Source organism: Pan troglodytes, chromosome 6, assembly GCF_028858775.2.
Source record: "Pan troglodytes isolate AG18354 chromosome 6, NHGRI_mPanTro3-v2.0_pri, whole genome shotgun sequence".
In the NCBI taxonomy this organism is placed as follows: Eukaryota; Metazoa; Chordata; class Mammalia; order Primates; family Hominidae; genus Pan; species Pan troglodytes.
This window is the reverse complement of record NC_072404.2, coordinates 86,336,100-86,349,325: the sequence shown is the minus strand read 5'-3', so window position 1 is coordinate 86,349,325 and position 13,226 is coordinate 86,336,100. Positions and strand designations below refer to the sequence as shown.

The following is a 13,226-nucleotide window of genomic DNA, read 5'->3' as shown; positions in this document are numbered from 1 at the left end:
ATGTGGGGAAAACCACCTTCTTTTTACCCCCACTTTTATTTTATAACAAGCTATTCTCCAATGTTTTAAGAATTTTGGGTGAATTCTCACATCTCCAGAATACACGGGATTTTTTTTTCCAAGAGGTCTCAGATGGGGGTACGTGAGATGCCCGTTTTCTCAAGGGAAGAGGCAGAAGATGGTTTGAGAGAGAGAAATGCATAGACTAGAGAAAAATGAAAAAAAAAAAGGCTTCTGGGGAGATGGGGACCATTGTTTCGGTGGAGGGTTTCTTTCAAAGAGAGAACAAAATCAGGGACCCCGGCAATCTTGGAGAAGGGGAGGTGATGATATGGAAAGAGATGCTCTTCCCAGCCTACCTTGGGGTGAGCAGGGCCCTTGCCTTGGCCTGGGGTAAGTTTCCTTCTGCTGGGCCCATGGGATTGAGGCAGGGTACCTCACCTTCACACCCGATTGGCAACAACTGGGTATCCTGCTGGTGAGCTTGGGGCCACAGCAAGCAATCTCCACACCCAACCTTCCTCCACATTGAACCACCTATAGGGGAAAGGGGCCCTCTGCCTATGATCTCCTAGGCGAGCCCTCAAGCCACAGCCTGGTACTACAAAACACTGTTGCTTTGAAAGATGGTTTTGGCCAACTTTGTACGCAAGAAAAACAACAACAAAAAAAAACCAACCAAAACATATCAACCCGTGCGGGCCTTGCAAGAAATCACTCTCTCGCTTGGAGGTAAAGTCTTGGCCAGGCCACCGCGCCCTCTCTGACCACGGCTCGCCGAAACTTCATGAACCCAGAAGTCTTACCAGAGGCTCTAGGAGGCTTTGGGGAACTGAACTTGGCTTTGCTAAGATTCCTCTGAAGCTCCTCAAGCGAGCATTCTTCAACTCAGCAACTCCCTCACACGTTGGTAAATTTTTTTGTTCATAAACACTCTCATTTAAAAAGTTAGACACATAGAGACCACCAGTTTTTGAGTGGCTACTCTGGAGACAGGTGTTTGATTTTGCTGGGGACACCCCCTCTGCCCCCCAGTCAATCCCCCAGATGCCTTGGTTCTCTGGGGGAGTAGGAGAGGAGAGGAAGGCAGAGGATAGTAACCACTAGAGTGACAGCAAAAAGCATTTATGACAACAAAACACAAAATAACAATACACTCCTGATAAGTACTTAAATGATTAACCTAATAATAAATAGAAGAGGATAGAAATATATATTTTTTTTTCTCAAGGAAACATCCTTTTATAATCACCCTCACGCACGCCGGCAGGTCAGTAGCAGTCAGTCCATTTCAACAAGACAAGATTAAGTGCTGGAAGGGATGGCTGTGGCCTCAGACACTGGGGAAGGGTCTCATCTTCTGAATCACGGACACTCCCTATCCTGACTCGTCAGGCCAGTGGCTCCAGCCAGAGCCCGTGGGCCCTGCACGCCCAGCACAGTGGTCACCAAGAGGCAGGCTGGGAGACTGGAGGGAGTTGGGGAGGCCTGTTTTCCCTCCGGTTCATGAACAAACGGAACTACAGTGAACAAACTCATTCATAACCTGAATCATCCTGGTCTAAAGCCTACTTTGAGTTCATTTGGTGTGCAATACGTTATTTTTTTAAAATGAAGAAAAATGATTTCAATTGCACAGAGCTTTTACACATAGTCATCTATTTAAGTGCTTTCTGTTTAAAGCAAACTACAAAAAAAAATAATAATAAAAAAGAAGAAGGAAAAGGGGGGAAAAAAGAATTATAAAACAAAAGCAGCTCCGTGCCACTTCAATGTGTCTTGTTGAATGGTCTCTTGTTTCACCAGCAGAAGTCCCAATGCTTCCGTACACACTGTGCTTCTGATTAATTTCCATAGGGATGTAGCCGTGACATTGGGATATAAGGCACCTTTTCTTTCTGATTACAGAAAGCTTGATACATAGCATATAGCATATTTTGTGGTAGAAATTAAAGCGTAAACACTACAGAAATTACAGTAACGCAGACTAATGCTTTCTTAACATTATCGGGTAAACTAAAAGGATTCATGAAAAGCAACTCAAAGGCATCTTAAGAGTTTAAGAACGGGGGCATGGGGGAAGTGCACATTTATGCATAGCCAAATGTCTTTCTCTCGCCAGCCTTTTTTTTTTTTTTGTCTTTTTTTTTTTTTTCGGGATTTTTCGCCTACAATGCCCAACTTTTAAAGTTAGCATTTTGGAGGAGACTAGGCGCTTTGGAAATGTCTTGTTAAAGCTAAATGTCACTTCATCCAAAAATGAAAACTCGAGATGATGCCACGGATGGCATGGACACGGTTATCTTTGGAGGGAAGGTGGTGGTGGGAGAGGCCTGGGCAGGAGGAGGCAGTTTTTGGAAGTCGGGCAGACAGGCAGAAATTGCATTTCCTTCCATTCCCCTGACCAGGGTGGTGAGGAGCACAGGCTGCCGGGGCCTCTGGGATTGGGAAGACTGGGCTGGGGGGCCGGGAATAGGGCTGGGGCTTGTTTTACGCTCTGCCCCCCACACCCCCTCCTCTTCCGTCCTGATTAAGCCCAAGGGTTGTGGACTTAACTTTCAGCCCATCTCTAAGGGTTTCACAGACTGGATCTTTCTAAACTTTATTGGGTACCTGCTTCCCCTTTTCCCTGGTAGTTTTCATCTACAAAAAGTCAAAACCTGATCGAAATAGAAATAAGATCATCAAATTGGACCATTCTCTTAGCGTTCGAGTGTGTCGGCCAGACTGGCATTCAGTACACGCTGAGATCCAACCACATCACACTGGCCTCAGGTCACCACCTTGCCACTCAGGGCACAAGCCCTGCCCTTGTGGTCACAAAGGCTTCCCTAATGTCATCGATGCCCAGGTGAAACCACAGAAGCACTGAGAGATTTCTAAATGTGAGCTTTGGCTGGTCAATGCCCAAGCACAGGATGCTGTCCCCATCCTTAGGTTCTTACTTGCAAACTGTCTCCAGCAGGGGAACACTTTGGCCCCCACAGTGGACAGACCCACCTCCAACCAGCAGCCCCAGGAGCTGATTTTCTTCGGTGCTGGATGGGAACTGGCATATTCTTTTGGGATAAGAGGGTGATGCAACTGTGGACGGGGCGTGTAGGCTGGAGGAAGCCATCTATCCTTTTCCGTCTTTGAGATGTTTGATGTTTGCAAAGGAGTGTTCGCAGTGACGCTAAAACCATGCCAGAGACAAGAGACACCCAAGAGCTACAGCGTTCCCCAAAGCCAGCTGGGAATCTTAGGAAGTGTCCTCATGTGGCCACTTTGGGGCAGTCCGGGACAAGGATAATGGCCATGATGGATCTTAACAGCTGAGCAGGACTGGACAGAAAGGAAGGCAGACAAAAGACAAGACCCTCAGAGGCCCGAGACCACGCCCTGCCTGCAGAAGAAACAGCTGCTGGAGCTTTGGGAACAGGTGGAAGGGAAACATCCGTGTGCCTTGCAGAGCATAGCTGTTTGTCCGTGTTGCGCTCACAAAAGGAGAGACACACAAAGCCGGCCCACCAGGCAGAGGGATGTTCGTGTCTGCTGCGCTGGCAGCTTTTCTGCTCTCTCCAGCCCACGTGCCTCACAGTTCTGTGGGGTGTGGTTCTGGGTGACATCAGATGGAGAACACAAGTTAGTGAGGTAGAAGGGACAATGAGGAGTGTGAAGAAGAGGGAGGACATCTGGGGAGGGACAGGGCCCCCCACCGGCAGCACAGGAGCCAAACCTCCAGCCTAAAGTACCACAGCAAATAGCCCAGCACGCCCACCGCTCACGCCCCATGTTGCTACATCTCGCCCTGTACAGCTGGCTTGTCGGCGTGGGATGAGTAAGGTCTACGGGCTTTTGTTTTTACTGGTCTGCCAAGAAGCGCCTGTCATACTGCATTTAAGGCAAAGGCTGTCACCCCTCAGTTCAAAATCTCTCTGCTTTTGTGTGACTCCCAGAAGGACATGCATCTGTTCCCCTGGCTCTGCTATTTTTCAGTAAGATTTGCTTTGCTAAAATCAGAGGAATGAAAAACATTGCATAGAATGTCAACAGAGTTCATTGATCACCCTTGCATCAAAGGACATGCATGCAGGAGGAACAAAGTCATCCAGTCCAACCTTAGTCGGGAAGGCACCTGCCCATGAGAGAGCTCACCTGGGGACTCCTGTTCCCCTCTCTTTTTAGGGCCTGGCTCTGGCATAATCTTAAAGTAGTCAGCCAAGGCCCACAGCGATCTCTTTGCAGCCTGTGTAAACTGGTCATGAGCTGCACGCCTGATGCTGGCCCTGGCCAAGGAGGGAGATGGGGTATGAGAGCTGGCCACCTGGGCTTGGGCGGTGGCCAGAAAGGAATATTTAACCCAGAGCTCTGCTGCACTCTGGGCCCGGACCGCCAACCAGCAGACCTGAACGTCCACATCAGACAGGATGGTTTTTCAATGGGAAGAAAACAAAGATGGCGACAGGAAGGAAACTGAGCAGGGAGGTATTTGTACTTTGGAGGTACAAGGGATCTACCCCAGGGAGGCTGTCGACTGGTATCTTTTGCCTCAATTACCTGCACAAAGTAGCAGGTTTTGATGGTGGGCCCCTGTGAGCCACGATCCTGGCATTTCTCAGAGAGTTCTCCAACGCATGCATCCCTGGGCTGTCACCCCGATCCTGTCCCAGGAGATGCTTAGAAGCTGCCTCATGCCAAGATGCCTCCTAAGATCGTCTAGAAGAATCCAGTTGACCTAAGCTCCATGGCTCTGATAACCCTTTCTAAAGAGAGATCTGGTGAGCGGAGACCACAGATGTCTTCACTGATACAGAAATTCAAGAGGAGGTTACCAGGGAGCTCGGGGGTTGGGGAGGAGGACAGAAGACGCCTTTGGGGTGGAAGTGAGTTGGGCACAGGTCTAGGACAGAACTCACACACCTGCCATCTCGGCTATCACAAGGGAGCTTGGGCCGGAACTCCGGGTCAAGAGGCTAAATGCAAACACTGATTTTACGCCGAGCCTCTGCTTAGCCAGCTAAGTTAATGGCAAAAGCCTTAAGTTATGAACAATGCCTCCAATCAACAAAAAGAAGCCATTTAAAATGGCATAATGGAGCTTGTAATTAAGTGTTAGTGTTTTATATGGAACCGTTTCCCCCAGGGGAGAGGTACAAATCAGCTTTTTAAACTCATAGAGTGTGAAGAGGAAGGGGGTCGGCTGCCTGTGGGGGCCACTGCTTGGAATGCCAGCCTGCTAAAGGGGAGCCATGCCGAGGGGACACTGTTCAAGGCACTTGAATACTGCTTAGCAAGATGAGAGATTAACCCTTAGACTCCAACTGAGGGGCCCAACCAGGAGGGGGTGCTCCCCTGGCCACAGATTGCTGTATTATTTTAGTGGCAGCTCTTAGAAGTATTACAGACAGTGCTAGCTTCACATCAAAGATCTAACGTTAGGATCTCTATTTAAAAAAAAAATAATAATAATAGAGGAAAAAAATACACAGAACTGCAAGCAAAATTTAACCAACTGATTGTATCTGGCACCAGATGTAAGTCTGGCAAAAAAGACAGAATGGGAACCAACAGTAACCTAGTTAAAAATCTAAGAAGTAAAAACAGAAAAGAGAAAACAACACATATGACTAAATTGCTTGGGAGGGTCAAAATGACTGCATTTTAGACTGTTACTGTTTGGCCACTAGAATGGACAAATCTGTATTTGTGAATTTCCTCAGATTTAACACCTTTGTAAATAACAGTCATGCCTTTAAAACTAAACCCTAGCCTACTATTTCCTGTTAACTTCTTTTCATTCTTATGAAAATTAGATGATATTTAAAGATTCATCACACATGATGACAAAAGTCCCTTGAGGGTTTTGTGGAGAGGACACCACAGTCGTCAGGGCTCTGCCACTCACTGTCCTAAGGGTCACCAATGGGAACTCACTCTTCTCAATGCACCTGAATCGAGCTAGATGTTGACCTGTGTCCCCTTAAGCTCCTCTAATTTTGAATTCTCTTCTCCCTGAACTGGATTTCAAGTTCAGAAATGATACCCCCAACAAAAGACAAACGAACAGCCTGCCTCCCAGCCCCCTAGAGCCTTCTGAAAACTTCTTATTCATGAAAAGGCATTGTCTTTAGTGTAGTGACTCTCGAAATTTGTGAAAACGTGAACTAAGTGCTGCAGCTGCAGGTTAAAAGACTGTAAATGAAAGAATCTCTAAAACATCATGCAAGAAACGTGGTTTCACATCTTATAGTCGAAGTCCTACAAGTTAATTAACAAGCACACGGAGGTGGAACAGCCAGAGCATACCTTTAAAATTATAACTCCCTCCCACCCCCCAAATAAAAAAAAAAGTAATATTAATTAAACTTAAGAAATAATGAATGCACCATTAAAATGTCATCCAAAGATGCTGACCTAAGACAAAGGTTTCAATGATACACAATACGGTCAAAAAGTTTTCAATCAGTAATATACAGTATGACAACTACATCTTGTAAATTATACCCAATACTGCTGGCAGTCTATCCCTCTAAAGAATATTTGCCCCTTTCATCCCTTCCTAACAATCAGATAATAAAATACAGCACCTATAAATAAGCAAAAAAAAAATATATATATATACCGAAATCATCTATTGTTAGTTTAAAGATATGGCAATAAAGAAGTCTAAATTAGCAAACTTGTAGAAGCCGTAACTGATAAAACAGCTTATTGAAAAAGGTGGCAGTAATGCACTCTACGTGTGCACAGGTACTTAAGAAAATACACAGACGTATAAAATTGCACACACGCACACGCACGCACACTCTCACCCGCCTCTATTCTCACGCATATACACCTAGACAAGGGAGGAATCAGAGACAAGTTAGACTTTCAGTTTGTACTTAGACTGCCCTAAAACTGTGCATAAAAAGAACTAAGAGGCGAAATGAAAGAAGGGCAAATGGTAGGTTTGGAAGTTGAAGAGCATCCACGTTTTGGTGTGAGTTTGGGCCATTTCTACAGGGATGGGAGTGGGGAGCCCAGAATGCCACGTTCTCTCTCCTGCAGAGAAAGGAAGTTTCCCACGAGTTCAACAGGGTCATCAGTGCTTGCGGTGTGAAGAAAAAGGGAAAGAAGAGAGAGAGTGCGCATGTAAGCCCTGCCCAGGCCTGGGGAGTGTCTTCCCCTGGGAGGGCTCAGTTCGTCAGGTGTCCAGGAGAGTGGTATGAGGTGAGGTGCCTTCTGTGCCAGAGAGAGATCCGTAGACTGCTATCTACTTGGGGATGGGCCCGTCTGGCCCTGGAACTGCCTGCTGTGCTCGCCCGGACTACTCTCTCCTTTCTTTCAATGCTTGCACACGTGCAGACGCACAGACAGATTGAGACACCATAAATTAAACAAAATTAACAGGTACATGCTACAGTTCTAACTTGTCTCCTAAACCTCCAAGATATGAGGTCTGATCAGCGTGCTCTGCGGTTAGAGGTTAAAAAGCAGATTATAAAATACCTAGATTCGGATCTTTTCTTTTTTTTTTCTTTTCTTTTTTTTTTGTCCTGATTTGGCCTAGAATGGAGTGTATTAAACAAACCCTGGTCTGCAAAACCCAGGGTCAGTTAAAGCTATACATCAACGTGCACTACATGTCAGGATTCTATTCACGTACAAGAAAACACCATGTCAGCTACCACAAAATCAGAGTTTCCTGATGTGACGTTTTCTTTTTGTTAAAAAATATGTGGAGTAAATGTGTTTTATTTTAATTCAAAGCTCAGAGGTTTTGGGTCTGAGAGACCTGTTTTTGTTTTGATTTTTTGTGCACCTGCTTGGGAGCAGCGGCTTTCTCAATTGTCACCTCATTTACTCCTCCTGCGTCCCTCCACAGTGGACCTCGATGAGGTTCACAGTGGGAAGATTTCCTGTTGGAGGGTCAGGAGGTCACACAGGTAGCACCGGGGCGGGGCCAGGTTTGCCAGGGTTGGCCTCCCAAGTACTCCCTGATGGCAGGTCTTTCCACTGGGGCGAGAACCTTCTCACAGATTCTGTCCAGAGCGGAGTTTCTAGAATTATCCATCTTCATGGCTCAGTCTTGGGGCCCTGCACAGCAGTGACTGGCCCTGAGGAGCTGGCTCCCCTGAGGGCATTGTCGCAAGCATGACTGCAGAGTTGGGTCGGGACCCAGCTTCACCACTCACTCCCTTGCTGGGTGACCCTGGGCAGCTTCCTGAGCTTGTGAGCTGGTTCAGTTTCATCGACTGCAAAGAGGTCGTGAGAGCAGAAACACCTGCCCAAAGTACACAGGAGATATTGTGATGTGCTGGCTCACGCTTATAATCCCAGCACTTTGGGAGGCTGAGGTGGGCGGATCACCTGAGGTCACCTGGCCAACACGGCGAAACCCCATCTCAACTAAAAATACAAAAATTAGCCGGGCATGGTGGTGGGTGCTTGTAATCCCAGCTACTCGGGAGGCTGAGGCAGGATAATCGCTTGAATCTGGGAGTGGGAGGTTGCAGTGAGCTGAGATCCAGCCACTGTACTCCAGCCTGGGTAAAGGATTGAGACTCTGTCTCAAAAAACAAAGTACACAGGAGATATTGTGTGTGTGGGGCCGTCTAGCACAGATTCTAGTTTCTGTTATATTGTTTTCCTATTTTGTTATTTGTATGGTACATGCACATTTGATCAAATTCAAAAGATACTGAGAGTTTGCAATTATTACAATGAAAAGTAAGTCTCTAGCCGGGCGTGGTAGCTCATGCCCATAATCCCAGCACTTTGGGAAGCTGAGGCGGGTGGATCACCTGAGGTCAGGAGTTCGAGACCAGCCTGGCCAACATAGTGAAACCCTGTCTCTACTAAAAATACAAAAAATTAGCTGGATGTGGTAGTGGGCACCTGTGATCCCAGCTACTAGGGAGGCTGAGGCAGGAGAATCGCTTGAACCTGGGAGGTGGAGGTTGTAGCCAGCCAAGATCGCACCATTGTACTCCAGCCTGGGCGACAAGGGTGAAACTCTGTCTCAAAAAAAAAGAAAAGTAAGTCTTACAAGTCTCACCCAGCCACACAGATTCCCTCCTACAGGCATCTAGTGTTCTTAGTTCCTTGTGAGTTGTTCTGGCAGCAGTCTCTGCTTATAATGCATCAGCATATATATATACATATTTTTTCTTTTATACACAAATAGTAGCTTACAGTTTACACTTACAGTTTCACTTATTTTAACTTGGAGAGTCATACATATTTATACATAGGAAAACATCCGGCCAGGCACTCAGGCCTGTAATCCCAACACTTGGGAAGGCCAAGGCAAGAGGATTGCTTGAGCCCAGGAGTTTGGGGCTGCAGTGGGCTATGATTGCACCATTGCACTCCAGCCTGGGCAACGGAGGGAGAATGTGTCTTCTATTTTTATATTTATTTATTTATATATTTTTTGAGATGGAGTCTCACTCTGTCGTCCAGGCTGGAGTGCAGTGGTGCGATCTTAGCTCACTGCAACCTCTGCCTCCCCGGTTCAAGTGATTCTCCTGCCTCAGCCTCCTGAGTAGCTGGGATTAGAGGCACCCACCACCACACCTGGCTAGTTTTTGTATTTTTGGTAGAGACAGGGTTTCACCATATCAGCCAGGCTGGTCTCAAACTCCTGACCTCACATAATCCACCCACCTCAGCCTCCTAAAATGCTGGGATTACAGGTGTGAGCCACTGTGCCTGACTGAAAATGTGTCTTTTAAAAGAAAGAAAAAAAAAGAATTTTGAGAGACTTGAGGCGGGCAGATCACCTGAGGTCAGGAGTTTGAGAGCAACCTGGTCAACATGCTGAAGCCCCATCTCTACTAAGAATACAAAAATTAGCTGGCCGTGGTGGCACACGCCTGTAGTCCCAGCTACTCAGGAGGCTGAGGCAGGAGAATTGCTTGAATTTTGGGGGAGGCAGAGGTTGCAGTGAGCCAAGATCGCGCCACTGCAGTCCAGCCTGGGCAACAGAGCAAGACCCTGTCTCAAAAAAAAAAAAAAAAAAAAAAAGAGCAAGCAAGCAAGCATGCCCATTCTCTCTGTCACTGGGCAGACATACCATCTCTCTTCAACAGGTCTGGGTTCCCTGTTAGTGGACAGGCCAATTGTTGCCAACATTTGCTTTTACCTGACAACTGCATGGCTCACACATTTTGCATGGGAGCAAATGCAGCTGAGAATAAATTCCTAGAAAAGGAATCTCCAGGCCAGAAGACAGGGGCATGCAGAAAGTCCACTGGATTTGCCACGTTTCCCGAGGTGGTGGCTGTTTCCGAGTACAGGGCCACCAACATTCAGGAGAATGTCAGCTCCCCCGGTCCTAGTAGCCTACTCGTTATCAGTCTTGTAATCCTTTTTCTTTTTTTGAGACGGAGTCTCGCTTTTGTTACCCAGGCTGGAGTACAATGGTGCCATCTCGACTCACTGCAACCTCTGCCTCCCAGGTTCAACCAATTCTCCCGTCTCAGCCTCCCAAGTAGCTGGGATTACAGGCACCTGCCATCATGCTCAGCAAATTTTTGTATTTTTTTAGAGATGGGATTTCACCATGTTGGTCAGGCTAGTCTTGAACTCCTGACTTCAGGTGATCCACCCACCTCGGCCTCCCAAAGTGCTGGGATTACAGGCTTGAGTCACCATGCCCGGCCTCTTTTTTTTCTCTCTTTTTTTTTTTTTTAGAGAGAGACATGGTCTTGCTCTGTGGACCCTGCTGGAGTGCAGTGGTAGGATCATGGCTAACTGTAGCCTTGACCTTCTGGGTGCAAGTGATCCTTCCACCTCAGCCTCTGGAGTAGCTGGGACCATGGCATACACCACCATGCACCACTAACTTTGTATTTTTTTGTACAGATGGTGTCTCACTATGTTGCCTAGGCTAGTCTTGAACTCCTGGCCTCAAGCAATCCTCCTGCCTCAACCTCTCAAATACCTTTGACTGTAGGCACAAGCCAACACGTACAGCTAATGTAAAAAATTTTTTATGGAGATGAGGTCTTACTATGTTGCCCAGGCTGGTCTCGACCTCCTGGGCTCAGGCAATCCTCCTGCCTCAGCCTCTCAAGTAGCTTTGACTATAGGCACAAGCCAACATGTATGGCTACTTTTCAAATTTTTTTTGTAGAGATGAGGTCTTGCTATGTTGTTGCCCAGGCTGGTCTTGAACTCCTGGCCTCAAGAGATCCTCCCACCTCAGCCTTCCAAGAGAGGCCCTTGGGGCCTAAACCATGGCTGGTTTCCCTACAACAGTCCAGCCAGCACATCCCTCCCTCCCCCAGAGCCTTCAACCACCTCCGCCAAGAGTTCTAGATCCCACAGTGACCTGGTCACCAGCCCTTCTAGAGTATAGCTGCACAAAACAGATGTAAACAAATGAAATCCTCCCTTCTCCAGAGCAGTAGACCCTCAATAATGCCACCCACAAGCCCCTTAGCTTTGTTGTGCCACGCTTTCCCGGTTTCTGGTTCAAAGCAGCAAGAACCAGCTCCAACTAAACAAAAAAGCGTTCATTAGATGGATACCTAGTATGTCACAGACTCTCCCGAGAATCAGGCATGAAGGCCCCACATCACATTGTACAAGTGGCTTGGTGCAGACACCCCCATCGCTGGCCCTGGCCCCAGACCCCTCATCTCACACCAACATGGGACGCCCTGTGCTGCTGCTGCAACTGTTACACTCTGAATCCCTTTTCAAGACAAGGCTGGGAGAGCCAGCGGCAGATTGTTGGCATCTCTGCTGGGAGCCGGGAGAAGGAGGCCCCTGGACAGAGACAAAGGGGGTTCTTGTGCTTGGGAGCCCAAACAGTGGCTAGATTCACTGCAGTATCTTAAATTTCTCCATGTTAGTTTGAGACCAGCCGGGGCATCACAGCAAGAACCCGTCTCTACAAAAAAATTAAAAAATTAGCCGGGCATCGTGGTGCTCACCTGCAGTCCCAGCTACTCGGGAGGCTGAGGCAGGAGGACTGCTTGAGCCCAGGAGGTTGAGGCTGCAGGGAGCTATGATCATGCCACTCCACTCCAGCCTCAGCGACAAAGTGAGACCTTGTCTCTTAAAAAACATAAATACATAGGCCCAGCTTGGAGGCTCATGCCTGTAATCCCAGCACTTTGGGAAGCTGAGGTGGGCAGATCACCTGAGCCCGGGAGTTCGAGACTAGCCTGGGAAGCACTGTGAAACCCCGTCTCCACAAAAAAATACAAAAAAAAAAAAAAAAAAAAAAGGGAGCCATGAGTGGTGACATGAGCCTGTAGTCCCAGCTAGTTCGGAGGATCACCTGAGCCCAGGAGATGGAGGTTGCGGGGAGCTGTGATTGCACCACTGCACTCCAGCCTGGGTGATAGAGCGAGATCCTGTCTCAAAAAAAAAAAAAAGAACAAACAAAAATAAACAATGCCAGGCACAGCAGCTCACGCCTATAATCCCAGAACTTTGGGAGGCCGAGGCGGCTGGATCACTTGAGGTCAGGAGTTCAAGACCAGCCTGGCCAACATGGTGAAACCCTGTCTCTACCAAAAATACAAAAAAATTAACTGGGCATGATTAACTACTCAGGAGGCTGAGGCACGAGAATTGCTTGAACCCAGGACACAGAGGTTGCAGTGAGTTGAGATTGCGCTACTGTGCTCCAGCCTGGGTGATAGAGGGAGACCCTGTCTCAAAAATAAATAAATAAAAATTTAAAAATAAATTAATTCAAAAATGGAATTTCTCCATGTCACACCCCAGATGACAGCCTTTAGCACCCACTAGATGTCTCCTGGACTCCTGGCACCCACAGTTTTCTCATTTGATTCTCATGACACCCTGTTGGGTAGATAATCACCTCTATTTGCCTGAGATTCCCGTGACATGCCAAGAATCCTACAGCACACTCCATTTCAGAAGGAAACTGGGGCCCGGGCACAGTGGCTCACTCCTGTAATCCCAGCACTTTGGGAGGCCGAGGCAGATGGATCGCTTGGTGGTGGTCAGGAGATCGAGACCAGCCTAGCCAACATGGTGAAATCCCCATCTCTACTAAAAAAAAATACAAAAATTAGTTGGGTGAGGTGGTGGCGCATGCCTGTAACCCCAGCTACTCAGGAGGCTGAGGCAGGAGAATCGCTTGAACACAGGAGGTGGAGGTTGCCGTGAGCTGAGATTGGGCCACTGCACTCCAGCCTGGGCGACAGAGTGAAACTCTGTCTTAAAAGTCAAAAAAAAAAAAAAAAAAAAAAAAGAAGGCTCCCTGCCTGGGGGTT

The 13,226-nt window shown here is 47.5% G+C and overlaps 1 protein-coding gene across 9 annotated transcripts in view; it reads right to left on the bottom strand.

Annotated features, from left to right (window-relative positions):
• LOC747633 (probable E3 ubiquitin-protein ligase DTX2) overlaps window positions 1–13,226 on the bottom strand; it is a 147,841-nt gene that overhangs the window by 56,550 nt on the left and 78,065 nt on the right. Inside the window, exon 16 of one of the 9 annotated variants that reach the window (XR_008536440.2) lies at window positions 8,863–8,981. The exons of 7 other annotated variants lie outside the window; for them this stretch is intronic. The gene's annotated coding sequence lies outside the window, so the exon portion shown is untranslated. Of the gene's footprint in view, window positions 1–8,862; window positions 8,982–12,836; window positions 13,000–13,226 lie in introns of those variants that run through there. One more of the 9 variants, XR_008536439.2, reaches the window with a different exon arrangement.